General features: G+C 41.6%; 2 protein-coding genes across 2 annotated transcripts in view; both read right to left on the bottom strand.

The window, feature by feature from the left end:
- Positions 1 to 6431, bottom strand: part of LOC123316450 — a 29196-nt gene extending 22765 nt beyond the window's left edge. The window contains exon 1 of the mRNA XM_044902513.1: positions 6361 to 6431. The gene's annotated coding sequence lies outside the window, so the exon portion shown is untranslated. The remainder of the gene's footprint in view (positions 1 to 6360) is intronic.
- Positions 1 to 14706, bottom strand: part of LOC123316452 (monocyte to macrophage differentiation factor) — a 245539-nt gene that overhangs the window by 179512 nt on the left and 51321 nt on the right. The gene's annotated exons all lie outside the window — the stretch shown is intronic.

The raw sequence follows: 14706 nt of genomic DNA, 5'->3' as shown, positions 1-14706 counted from the left end.
CAAACTGACAATAAATCTGCCCGTTTCATCACGAAACGTGGTTTCTAGAAAATGTTTCTCGCATTCTTCTTCCTCTGGGGAATATTGAGTTTGTATTGGATATTCTTCAATTTTCCAAAAGCGCTCTAGCAAATCATGAATATTATCATTTTGTAATGTCATATTGCAAATTGAACTTGAAGTGGTTGCATGTGATATCGGTAGAGGACCGGAAAATATCCAACCAAGTTTTGTTTTTTGTAGAATCGCTTGTTGACCCGGCACATTTATGCGTCCAATAGAAATTAAATACCAAAAAATAGAAGCTCCAATAAGTAAATCAATTGAACCGGTTTCATTGAATGCTTCATCTGCCAAAACAATATTAGATGGAATTTTGAGATTATTGATGTTGAATGAAATAGCAGGTAAATCCTTTGTTATTTTATCGCATATCAAAAAAGGTACATCCTTTAGAATATAAGAATTTGTTTTCGACTTCAAAGTAGCCCATGTTTTGTGGAGTACGGATGTTATGTTTGAACCGAAACCTTCAACTGAATGAGTGACTTTTGATGTAGGGAGTTGTAACATTTTGAATAATTTTTCAGTAATGAGATTTGACTGAGAGCAGTTATCGAGAATAGCTCGACATTTATGAGTATTTCCGTATTTATCAAAAATAAGTAAGATTGCTGTAGGAAGCATAACATATGAATCACTATGCGTATATTCCGCAGAGCAAGCAGTGAGAGTTGATTGTGAAATATTAGAAATAGATTGTGAATTACTAGTTTCATTTTTTTGAGGAAGCGCTGAGTTGGTTTCTGTAGAAGATTTTTCCTTATCTAAATGTAATGAAGTTTTGTGTCGCAGAGAACATTTTTTGCAAGATTGTTGATTTTTACAATCCCTTGATGAGTGTCCCTTACGTAGACAGTTATTGCATGCATTGAGTTTTCTGACTTCACTTATACGTTGTGGTACATTGAGTTTTAGAAAATTTTCACATGTGAATATGAAGTGATCCTTTTTGCAAAAAATGCATACTGGATCTGTGGTAACAACATGTGCAACACTTGAATCGTGAAAATTTCTTTTAGCTGGATGTCTTGGTGTTGAATTAAAGTCTTTTTTGTTTGAGTGTAAACCCTCTAGCAATTGACATCTTTGATTTAGAAATGAAGTGAATTCTTTGAATGTAGGTAAATCTGATTTAATCTTTAATGCATGTTCTACCCATTCACGTTTAGTGGTTACATCTAGTTTGGCTGAAACTAAGTGAATAATGATGGTGTCCCATTTGTCTACAGATAATCCTAAAGATTCAAGACTTCTGAGATGCTGATTGACAGTATCAATTATATTCCTGAGTAAAATATGAGACTCTTTTTGCACATTCTGAAGATCAGTTATGGCATTTAAATGAGTTTGAATAATGACTCGTTTGTTTTGATAACGTTCGCAGAGGAGATCCCACGCTTTATCGTAATTTGCTTCAGATACTTCCAAAGCTGTCAGAACATTTGCAGCTTCACTTTTTATACAAGATTTCAAATACCAAAACTTTTGAATTTTATTGATAGATTGGCAGTTATGAATCATTGCTTTGTATGTATCAGAGAATTGAAGCCACTTTTCATATGCTCCATAGAATTCAGGTAAATTTAATTTTGGTAGCTTTGAATTTGTATTTTGAATTATCGAACTATTGGAATTATTTTGGAAATTGTGGGTGCTGAAAGAAGAGTTTATGTCACCAGGTGTAAATTGTTTTATCAACTTCTTTGCTTGGCCAATAGCTTTGAAATAAGAATTTTCAAGTTCCGTTCTTTCAGAAAGATGATCTTCAGTTGTCGTATTTTTATCAATGAACTCTAATTCAGTTTGAAGATCATTTAAATGATTCCAAAGCGGTTCTATTTTTTCTAAACGTGTATTTTGCTCTTCTAAATTACTACCATCTGTTATGGTTACTAAAAATTTTGAAAAACGCGTGATTTGTGCTTTGATACTACCTCGTTTGAAATGTAAGGTTTTGATTTGTTCTTCAGACATTTTGACAAATGAGAATCTATAATATGCAAAAATAAGCAATTCAGAATGAATCAAGGAATTCGAAAATGAAAAAAGGAAGGCTTACTTGAGATTTCTTGCTAATCACTTCGAGTTTTGAGAATGCTTTCGTCGGTTGAATAACTCTGTTGATGAGAACGCTGCTGTCTTGTTGATGGGAACGCTGCTGTCTTGTTGATGGGTATCCTGTTGTCTGCAGGTTCACAGAACTGGATCAGCTGATTTGGAAACACTAATTCGCACTGGAAATGGTTTCTTGAATGATGTATGATTTGTTCGATTCGAAGGACCTGAGTTGTTGTTTGAGTTTGATATCGCTTGGTTCATATCGGGCTCGAAGCGACCATGTTCGATCTTGTGATATTTTTCACTCGATCTACTTGTGAATTGAGTTGAATAAAAAACACTGAATAACCTTATATCTATATTGGTTGAATTTGGTTACATGAATGATGTGAGTGAATAGAGTTCTTATTCTAGAATGACGCTGTGTGGTACTGATACGGCCCCTATATTCGTGGACAGTACGGAATGTATATGCGCATGGTACATATGAGTTTAGATTTGAATGTAAACAATACAGCGTCAACGCAGGGGACAACAGAAGAGCTCTCGCACTGAGCAATAAGATGGGTTTCTACGATGAGATGAAGAACACCTATGGAGAGGTAACTGTTAGAGACCTCAAATCTTGGGCGAACCTCAACACCAGATTGGAAAAAGCAAGATGTAGAAGAAACTTCCTACTCAGATGCCGATCAACTGGCGTCATTCAAAGACACATCAAGCAGAACATTAAATGTATTAATAATTTGATAGGCGACAACGCAGGGGACAACAGAAGAGCTCTCGCAATGAGCAATAAGATGGGTTTCTACGATGAGATGAAGAACACCTATGGAGAGGTAACTGTTAGAGACCTCAAATCTTGGGCGAACCTCAACACCAGATTGGCAAAAGCAAGATGCAGAAGAAAATTCCTACTCAGATGCCGATCAACTGGCGTCATTCCAAGACACATCGAGCAGAACATTAAATGTATTAATAATTTGATAGGCGACAACGCAGGGGACAACAGAAGAGCTCTCGCACTGAGCAATAAGATGGGTTTCTACGATGAGATGAAGAACACCTATGGAGAGGTAACTGTTAGAGACCTCAAATCTTGGGCGAACCTAAACACCAGATTGGCAAAAGCAAGATGCAGAAGAAATTTCCTACTCAGATGCCGATCAACTGGCGTCATTCCAAGACACATCAAGCAGAGCAATAAGGTGTCTTCTACTCTGCTCAATCTTGAAATATCAGTCACTATAAAAAAGATCAACTCGCTGCATGCAGGCATTAAGCACATCCGTGAAAGATTGATACTTGTTCTTCCTATACGTGTCATATCTATTTTTGAACAGACTCAGTCTAGATCACGGATAGGCTCACTGTCTCTTCCACTAACGTTCTCAAACGCAAGTTTGATTCCTTGATTGAAAAGTCCATCTCTGATTTAAAAGTTGAAGATTCGTGGTTTGCCTATTTAACAGATCATGTTTTTCCACGGGACATTAAACATTTACTTAGTCTTGGTCCCAAATTTGCCCATTCTGTTCCCTCTAATATGTTGTCAATTAAATCTTTATTGGCTGACTCCGAGTATCTTGTGAGGTTGGCTCCACAGGAATCGCAGGACTTACTCAGGGCCAAATCAACCAATGCCATCACCAATTTCGTCCATCAGGCTTGGAAGAAGAATAACCCACAATACAGACTCTTTTGCAAGACGAAAAGGTTCCTGAGGGACAATGATGACATCGTCATAACGATGGCAGATAAGGGCAATGTCACGGTGGCCATCACAAAACAACAATATGAAGAGAAGCTCTTGAATATCATCGAGAACACCAACGTTTACAAGAAATTAAACTCAGACCCCACATCGAAGTATCAGACAAAGAACAACAACCTTGTCAAGGATCTCAAAGACCAAGCACACATCGGTGCCACAACGGCGAGACAATTGAATAACTACAAAGGCATTTCCCCCACTATCTACGGTCTACCAAAAATCCATAAAGAGGGAACTCCTCTCAGACCTATCGTCTCCACCATTAAATCTCCAACAAGTGAACTTAGCAAGTTTGTTGCCGACATCCTCAAGTCAGTTTTCAAGGACGACTTCCACACTTGGGCAGTCAAGGATTCTTTCGATTTTGCAGAAAGGGGTAATAACAAGCAGATTCCTCCAGACCATGAGATCCTTTCGTTGGATGTGATCAGTTTTTCACCAATATTTCTTGGGAGTTGCCGGATAAGATAATAGTGGACAATTGGAGTAAGATGGAGGCTGTCACGCATATTCCTAGGCCTAAATTTATTAACCTATTGAAGTTCCTGTTCGATTCCAACTATTTCAAATACAAAGGTGAATTTTACTCTCAAATCTTTGGGTGCCCGATGCGCAGCATCCTTAGCCCAACTTTGGCAGCTCTGGTGATGACGGTGTTGATCGGATATTGCCTTTAATGGCTTTATAGTTTAACGACCTCTCACCGATTTTCAAAATATTTTGCATGGTGATTCTACATGATGTTGTGACGCCACAGTTAAAATTTGGGCAGTGGCAAATCAGTAGTTTCGGAGAAAACGGGAAAATAAAAGTCACAATTTCATAATATTTCTCTTGAATACGTACCTGATATTTGACGTCCATCCATCGCGACAAACACCGAAAATAGAGAGTTGAAGTGCAGCCATGAACGTAAACGTTAACGTTATAATTGACATCAACGCATGCTCATTCGTCCGTTTTTAACGTTAACGTTAGCGTCAGCTTTACGGCCTACGTAAACTAGCGGTCTCCCACGTATACCTCAAACATCGACGTACGTTAACCGAACGTTAAACGAGTAGCACCGATGACTTGCGAATGGCCGAATTTTGATTGTTGAATGCAATTCTCGATAACCTCAAACTGTCATTGTTTACATTTCCTGTGTATTTTCTCATAATGAACGAAAATTATAGGAAATCAGCAGTGATTTGAAAGTTATCAAAACGATTAAGTTAAATTACTGTGTTATCAGATTACATTCAGTACATAAGGAAATGGCTGAAACTACACTGCAATTCTCATGTCTCTTTACACATGAATATTTCATTGATAATAAAATACTTTCAAGTTGAAAATTCTCTTTATTATGCATATAATCATTAGAATATCAATATTTCAAATATTATTCCAGCTGTCGAGGCTCAATATTATAGATATTAGATAAAAGAGAGTTCCAGCAAAATAAAATCAAAATCCAAATTGATAGGTTATGTTTAACGTCTGACGTTTCATGATGGCAGCACTTCAACTCAAATTTCATTACAACACGTAAACGTTATATTTGACGTTATTTGTCACGTTAACGTTTACGTTCAGGCTAACGTTCTGTGCGCACTTCAACTCCCTAATATCCGAATGATCTTACGAGTTGAAATTGCATTCGGCCAACGATCATGAACGACAATATGCGTAAATGGCGAGCGTTGCCAAACTTATGAAAATTCTGTAATAGGCCCGAATTATTTTAGGCGACTTCTCAGGCTTCGATCTGCATGCATAAAGGTATGCTTTTGGCATGCTTTATGCAAAGGGCGTTCCATGGACTCGGGAACTTGGGCTTTGCCCTCCTTTCCTCGGAGGACTTCGGGCTAATTTAGAACGTTTTACTATCTCCTATTTTTAACAATTTTATGTTCCAATTCCAATTCCTTGTAGTATATAGACTATGCTAGAAGGCGGAACCACTGGAAATAATGAATCTACTTACTAGATAGAACCGTATCGATGCGTATAGGAACGGCCAGGGGGATGTTCTCCCTTAGTTCTGAGGGCCGAAGGCCCTAACTACGCGAGAAGGCAGATCCACTGGAAATGATGGATCTACCTACTAGATAGAGCCGTATCGATGCATATAGGAACGGCCAGGTGGATGTTCTCCCTTAGTTCTGAGGTCCTGCGTGGTTAGGTTATGGTTATGTTAGGCTAGATCAGTCAATAACATTAATCATTACTATTATTACCAAACCTCAATCCCTGCTAATATCGATTTTTGTTAAACCTATATTGATTGATACAATCAATCAATATAACGGACCGATGTGGCAACATTTGTATTCTGTCCATCTATGACATGCGCAGCTTAGAAACTTCCGTTTCCGTCCGCTTCGTTGTTTCATTAGCTCGAGCATACAGAGCAAGCGTCGGAATTATCGAGAACAAACGAATCTACTCCGCTCCGAATTTTATCGCAATGTAAGTGTTTTACGGATGTTACGGATTGAAAATTGATGTCTTGTTGTGAAAATTTGTGGTGATTGTGTTTTTAATTGTGATTTTGTTTTTTTACGTGTAGCTAGTTTTGAGAAGACAACAGACATGGAGGATCTCAATCCAATGGTGCAGAGTTGTGGATATAACGTTTGCCAGGAGTGTTCCTTCACGCACATTGAGTTTATTCGGATGATTTCGAATGAAGAGTTGGCACGAGAATTCCTTATGAAGCATGGGGCATTATCGTGTCACTCTTTGTGCGAAACGTGCGGATCGAGAGTTCGATCCGATTTTGAAAGAAATCAGTATAGATGCCGCAAAGTTGTTTTTGCAGCAAGAAGAGGGAACAGGAAATGCGAAACTTCACGCAGTGTCTTTCAAGGTACGTTTTTTGAGCGATCGCATTTAAGTTTGATGGAAATATGTTTTCTGGTCGACATATTTTTGTCAAACGGAAATGCGAAAGTCAGTGACGCCATGTTTGAACTGAAGTGCAGTCCCAATACGGTAGTTGATTGGTTTTCCTCTTGCCGGGAAGTAGTTGCCGACTATGTCGCGCGAAATTCTCAATCCATTGGGGGGGTTGGGAAAATCGTCGAGATAGACGAAGCTAAGTTGGGCAAGAGGAAATATAATCGAGGCCGTTTGTCGACAGGGCAATGGGTTCTTGGTGGAGTTGAAAGAGGGGAGCAAGGTAAAAAAGGCAAAGCATTTCTAGTTCCTGTAGAGGATCGTTCCTCCGAAACATTAATCGGTATCATTAAACGTTATGTGAAACCCGGCACAACGATTATGACCGATTGCTGGAGGGGGTATGATGCTCTAGAGACTGAGGGTTTCCGCCATTTTACCGTGAACCACTCTTTGAACTTCGTTGATCCAGAAACTGGTGCTTACACGCAGACCATTGAGAGACTCTGGGTAGAAGTTCGTCGAAATGTTCCCAAGGCTGGATTCAGGCAAGAGCATCTTTGGGGTTATCTATCTGATGTTCTGTTTCGTCGGATGGAACATTGCTACGGTCGTCGAAGGCACATGTTCTGGAAGGCGGCCGCAACTCTGTACTCTCCAGAGCATCCTCTGGCATAAGGTAAATTCAATAATTTCTTCATGCTTGCTCCTGTTTACTTTAGCGCCCACCTTGGCTTTTTGTCTTCGATTTTTTCATCAATTTCAATAAATTCGAATGTTAGCTTTAAGAGAACTCGATGCGTTAACTTTTTCAGTTAGTTCATTCCGAAAAATGTGAGGAATTTTTCAATTTTCGATAAAAATATAAATAATGGTTTTGGGGTTAGGTTAGGTTAGTTTAGGTTGGGACAGTGAAAAATAATATTTGTACATGAAAATACCATTTTAAGATATTAATTAAACGCATAAACGATTAGACTTAGTTATTTAAGCGCTAAACAGGGAAAATGATACGATTTGACTGATTTATACCGAATTTTCGCCATATTCATAGGAACTTCAAAAAATCATATCTCACAAACTACAAGTCTCCTAAAGTTGAGACATGTACCAATCGATTTTTCATACAATGCTTTATCTAAGAAAAAATCAACGACAAAATCGGAGGTGGGCACTAATCTAAACTTTTACCGATTTTTAGATATAAGGTTGATTATTTTAACGTCGAACAGACTAGGAAAATGATGTCAACATCGGCAACACTGTGCGCCTACTTACACTTCCAACTCGTGTCGCACCTGTTTCCAGTCCTGGCTTCAGGGTCTTTTATTCTCAAATTCACAATGAATTCATATTGACATCAATATTTTTTTTTATTGTTTTCTCTCATTTCCTTTTAAGATACGATACCGAATTAAAGGAATCATGCTCATAATATTTCTTCATTTCATAATTAAATTTTTTTTTAATTTTTCGCAAAGGTCACATATTAGTAAATTCAATTTCCGCCTAGGTCAAACTAAATTCAAGGACATCGATTTCATAACCTCACAAATTCTTGGTAATTATTGAGAAAAATTTGAATTTTTCTTATATTTGTTCGAAAATTCCAATTTTTTCAAGGTCACGGCCTTGAAATATTGAGGTAATTGACCTTCAAAATTTTTTTCATATTTTTTTGACTGCAATCAGTTAAGAATTGATATTTCACTAACGATTATTTCAACCTTCTTACCCACCCAGCACCCCTATTCACTCCCCGATCCCGTTAAAAAAAACTCCAAAAATACTCATTTGCCATTATTGAAAACTACTAAGAATCATACTAAAACACATATTTTCCACTAAAAAAAATTTTAATGCAAAAATCCGAGGGGGCGTTAAACGAGAAATTTACCAGAACTCCTAAGGATTTTCAACTCCTTCAACCCACACATCCAATTTACCATAGAGGAGGAGAAAGACAGATTTGTCCCATTCCTAGACACCAAAGTGAAGAAGTTGATTTTCTCGACGTCCAATCGACGGATTTCACCTGATCCTCCTGAACATCCTCCTGTTACACTGCCTGAACAAAGACAGGACGCTCCCCACGAGAGCTCACATGTCAGCCAAATAAAGTTTGCATCTTTGCCATCCTTACCTGGCTTGACCAGTAAACTGCTTCACATTTTTTCCTCTATTAATAACGTAAAAATTGCCAGATATAACGTTTTCCCCAATAAATTTCTCTTCACCAATCTCAAAGACAGAGCGGATGTTCTTTCCAACTCTGATTGTGTCTACTCGGTGAAATGTTTGGACTGTGATGGGGTCTACATCGGACAAACCTCCCAATCCCTAAAAAAAAAATTCGCGGTTCATAAAAGCGACGTCAGACTACACCCTGACAGATGTGCCCTTGCTTTGCATGCTGCGAGAGCTGGTCACGTTTTCGATTTCGACAATCCGAAGATACTGTATTCTTGCTCAAATAACACTAAGCGGGTTTTTCAGAAATGTGCTATATTAATGAGCAATCAAATTCTGTCAATAAGCGTACCGACATTAAGGGTCTTAGCAACATTTATAATTATTTGCTCGCTTTGGACTCCAAAAGCGATATCTCTCCTCAACTTTCACAAACTGTATAATGTCATCCCATAAAATATGAGGATGGTAATTGTTTTCACTTTCGCTTTGGATTCCGGGGGCGACATCTCTATTCCAAAATTCACAACCTATTTCATTTTTAAAGAAAAAGATTTGACAGATTGTCATAGTTCTCTGTGGTTTGAGGATCTGTGTGTCCTCTATGTCAACTTTTGGCGCCAATGTGCTTGTAACCTAATTTAGCGATCTTTTTGACACTGATTTTATTTGTGTTGTTACTTGAAGAATATTCATGTAGAGTTGTTTAACTGTTTCCTTCAGGGAACTCACGTTTCTCTTGATATAATGTGGTTTTCTTCCTTTCAATAATTTATGATTGGTTGGATACATGCTGATTGTGTCTTTGCCTTTCTTTCCACAACTAGTCAAACGTAAGTTTTTGTTTTACTATTTCGTTTAGTCTGTTAGATTTTGGAGGTTTATATTAACTTTTTTAGCATCCTGATGAAGGACCTAAACAAGTGTCCGAAATATAGATGTACATGACAAATTGTTGTTTGATTTGTCTACATAGCCCCTTTATGCCGAGTACCCAATAATTAAGTAGATTATATATATATTGAATATTGGAACATACTGGATTTTATTTTGAAGATGAAGGAAAGTATAGAAAAAAATTCTATGGATTTTAAAGAGTTTGCGGAAAGAATGGAAAATAAAATGGAAGAAAATTCGAGAGCAATAAAAGTAACAGCAGAAAGATTGGAAGATATAGAAAAAAGATTTGAAAATGGAATGGGAGAAGGTTTCATGAAAATTAATGAAATTTTTAATGAACGAGTCAATAAAAGAGAAGAGAAAATAGACAGGAAAATTGGTATGATGATGAGACAATGTCAGGAAGATTTGGAAACAACGGAAAATAATATTCGAAAAGAGGTACAGGAACAACTGGATGATGACATGAATGAAATAGAGGAGAATGATGAAACACAAAATGAAACATCAGAAGGAGTCATGTACAAAGAAAATTCTACGTCAGGAATAATCAAGTTGGGGGATCAAGAATGGAATTTCAATGGAAAAGTAAAAGGAAAATATACTGTGCTGGTGCCATTAATTGGGAATGTTGAGAAATTGGTGGATCGAGCATTGTTATGGTTCAATGATGGAGAGGGAGCATGTATAAGAAATTGGAATTACATGAGTAACAGAAAATGGGCGGTGAAAACTAAGACTGACCCCCAAGCCGTGGTGTAAGAAATCGTGCCCAGGGCTGAATGGCACCGGGTAGAGTGTGTCGCGAACGATTCCCTGGGGAAACCGGGTCGCATCCCCTTGTAAATAGACCTTCCCTCGGTATCGAAGCTCTGCCGAGGGCGACTTTTATTTCTTCGTCACTCGTGGGAACTATATGGATAGTGAAACGAAACTCAACAAAACCCCACAGATTGCACTGCAACCTGACACCGAGGGCACCTCCTCTGGAGGGGCTCACGGTAATAAACCAATGAAGGCACCGAAAGAGGCCCCTTCAGTAAATGGGGGGGGCCTTCATCGACCGCCGTCCCTAAAAGACGGAACCGCAGTGGTGCGGAAAAAAGAAGAGCGAGAAGGGCTCGCGCAGACTTGGCTGGTCAAGCGACTGGAGGGTCTGCTGCCGGGAACTCTCCTCTTCTACGGGCAGGTGGCTCTAAAAGGGACGCCCCCGAATCAAATACTCCACCCTCATGCGAGCGGCCGGCGAAGAAGGCGAATAGCCTTCCGAACAGGCCCTCTTATAATGAGGTAGCGAGTTTTCCCATGAAGGTAGCTCTCGTTCACGAGGGCTGGCCAGAGAGAGCACTCTCGCAGGAGGAATTCGACACTGTGGAGCTGGCGGTGGCTTCCGCGATGGACAAGATCCAGACCGGCCAGCCTTACCTGTCGTTCCGCAGTGTTGAACTCAACCACCAGGGGGCAATCATAACCTCTTGTGTGGACACGTTCAGCAGAAACTGGCTACAGGGTAGCCTGTCGAAGCTGAAACTTCCTAAGGGACTCCGCCTCAAGATGATTGAGATGGGGGACCTGGAAAGATTAACGAGAGTGAGTCTGTGGGTGAGGGGTGCTCAGAGCTCCACGACTACGGGACTTATTCTCAGACGAATAGAGATGTCGACTCCGGCCCTCAAAACCAGAGGCTGGAAGGTCTATAACAGGGTTGACAAGCCTGAAATGGCACAGGTCATCCTTGGTATGGACAAGGCGTCTCTCGAGGTCCTGAAGGCCTGCAAATTCCAAGTTGGGATTGGAATGCGGATGGGCACATTCAGGCTCATCCAAGGCCAGGACGGGTAACAGATGCTCCACCCTCTTCGACTGCACAGGCAGCTCCAACAACGGGACCCAGTGCTGAGAAGAAGGAGATCTGCACTCCAGAGGAGAAACCCTCTAACCCGACTGACCAGTCGGAGATGGAGGTGGACTCAGCGAGGGCTCCCACCGAGCCCATGTCTCCCGTTGCCCTACCGGTATCTAAGGAGACCGGCGGGCGCGAGAGGGGTGGCGAGGGTGGGGGAACTAAGCGGTGTTCCACACCACCCAAATCACCAGTAGATCCTCAAGGATCTGCTGCAAATAAACTTGCAGCACTGCATAGCGGCAACCGATATTCTTCGGTTGCGGCTGGCAAAGCTGCATTCAGGAGCCCTTAATTAGGGGAGGCGAGGTGAGGAGCCTTTCCTTCAAAGGTGGTAGGCTCTTCTGCTCGCCCAAGGATACGAATCCGAGGGCGTGTATACTTGCTTCCATTGATTTAAGGGCTAAATTACTAACAAATTTTTGTTTCAGAGATCTGGTAGCGGTTCAGATTCTAGATTGTAGAGGACCGCTGAAGAATCTAGTGGTGTGATCGGCATACCTTCCCTACGACTTCCTGGACCCACCGCCATCAAGGGAATTGGAGGAGCTGGTCGAATGCTGTCAACGGAAGGGATGGCCCTTGCTCGTTGGGTGTGACGCTAATGCCCATCACATTTTGTGGGGCAGCACTGGGGTCAACCCGAGGGGGGAGGCGCTAATTGACTTTCTGTATTCAACAAGTCTGAACCTACTCAATAGAGGTGATGAGCCGACCTTCGTTACTTCGAGTAGAAGGGAGGTGCTCGACATAACTTTGTGTAGCAGTTTCATCGCTGACTTCATCGAGAATTGGCGTGTTGCAACGGAAGTGATCTCTCTATCAGACCACCGACACATCTGCTTCACTATTAAAGGGAACAGAATTTCAAAGGATCCAGAAATTTTCAGGAATCCGAGAAGAACAGATTGGTCCAACTACTTGACAGACCTCTCTAACAACCTAGGATAGGAGAACCTTGTACCAAAGACCACGAGAGAATTGGACACTGCTGCTGACAAGCTGCAGGAGTGCATTATCTCGGCCTACCACAGCAGTTGTAGACCTCAATTTCGTAGACCAAAGGGTCAGACGAAGTGGTGGACACCTGAGCTGACTGATGCCAGACTTACTAGCAGGCATCTCTTTAACAGGGCAATGAGATCTGGTCTTGAAAATGACTGGGACGATTACAAATCGGCCCTGAAGAGATACAAAGGACTCATAAGGAAGTCCAAGCGCGAATCGTGGAGGCGCTTCTGTAGCGACATAGAGGGTGCACCTGAAGCCAATCGGCTGATGAAGATACTCTCTGCAGGAGGCACAGTCACGATAGAGTACTTAAAGCTTCCTACCGGGCATAAAACGTGCTCAGAGGAAGAAAGCTTAAGACATCTCCTAGAGGCGCATTTTCCGGGCTTCACAGAGAACAACAACACGCAGGATGAGCGCCAACGACATGCCTCACGAGAGGACTGGAAGTTGGCTTCACAAATGGTGACACAGTCTCGAATCCGATGGGCTATTAACGGATTCGAGCCCTACAAAGCAGCGGGCGAAGATGGCATAATTCCGGCACTCCTTATTAAGGGGCTGGATGTGTTGTCTCCTCCACTGCTCCATATACTCCAAGCGAGTCTAGCTCTAGGACATATACCATTGCCCTGGAGAAAGGTGCGGGTTGTTTTCATACCCAAACCTGGCAAACCCACGCATACGAGAGCGAACGACTTTCGTCCAATAAGCCTTTCCTCGTTTCTAACCAAAACGTTGGAGAGATTGGTAGAAAGATATATTAGGGATGGTGCGTTACAGACGTACCCATTACACCCCTGACAGCATGCTTACCAAATAGGCAAATCAGTAGATTCTGCTCTTCACTCGGTGGTTAACTGCATTGAGGACGGACTACATCACAAAGAATGGACACTGGCTGTATTCCTGGATATAGAGGGTGCATTCAACAATACTGCGTTTGGCGCGATGCAAGCTGAGTTGTCCAAACATGGCGTGGAAACGACACTTTGTCGTTGGGCGAGGTCTCTGCTGAGGGATCGCAGCATAACTGCTCGGCTAGGCGGCTCGACAATCTGGGGCTCACCGGGAAGGGGATGTCCGCAGGGAGGTGTTTTATCACCTCTACTGTGGAATCTTGTCCTGAATGGGCTCCTGGTCGAGCTGACAAGGGCTGGGCTCGTTGTTGTGGCCTATGCGGACGACCTTGTCCTACTGATCAGAGGTAAGGTAATCAGTGTCATCTTCGATCTGATGCAGAATGCCCTGCGTATGATTGAACGATGGTGCTTAGAGAACGAACTCTCGGTCAACCCCGGTAAAACAGAGATGGTTCTTTTTACTAGGAGGAGGGTGCCCCACAACATCAAGCTTCCTAGCTTGTTTGAGATTGGGCTCACCCTATCCGAGCAAGTTCGATATCTCGGTGTGACACTGGACCACAAGTTATTGTGGAACAAACACATTGAGACTCAATCGAGCAAGGCTAATGTAATTTTTTGGTCTACTCGGAGAGTGCTTGGTAAAGGATGGAGCTTCAAACCACACATTATGCACTGGCTGTATACTGTAGTGGTGAGGCCTATCCTTACCTACGCATCACTGGTGTGGTGGACTTCCATGGGGAAGAATTCCAGCCGCACCATTATGACTAGATGTCAGAGGAACGCATGTCCAACCATCACAGGCGCTCTGAGATCCACCCCTACGGCAGCTATGGAGTGTCTGCTGGGCCTACCACCTTTGGACCTTGTAGTTACACAGGTGGCCATGAAGACAGCTCTTAGAGTTTGGGAACAGGGACAATGGCGCGATAGAGGACTATTCAGGGGGCATGCGAGGGCTCTCAAGATGGTGAGGGATGCCAACGCATCTCTTCTCCATAGAGGGGACCGCGCGGGCACCAGCTTCTTTTTTGCCGAACCCTACAGGGTAATTG

Source organism: Coccinella septempunctata, chromosome 7 (assembly GCF_907165205.1).
Source record: "Coccinella septempunctata chromosome 7, icCocSept1.1, whole genome shotgun sequence".
Lineage (NCBI taxonomy): Eukaryota > Metazoa > Arthropoda > Insecta > Coleoptera > Coccinellidae > Coccinella > Coccinella septempunctata.
The sequence above is the reverse complement of the archived record's forward strand: the minus strand, read 5'-3'. Positions and strand labels throughout refer to the sequence as shown.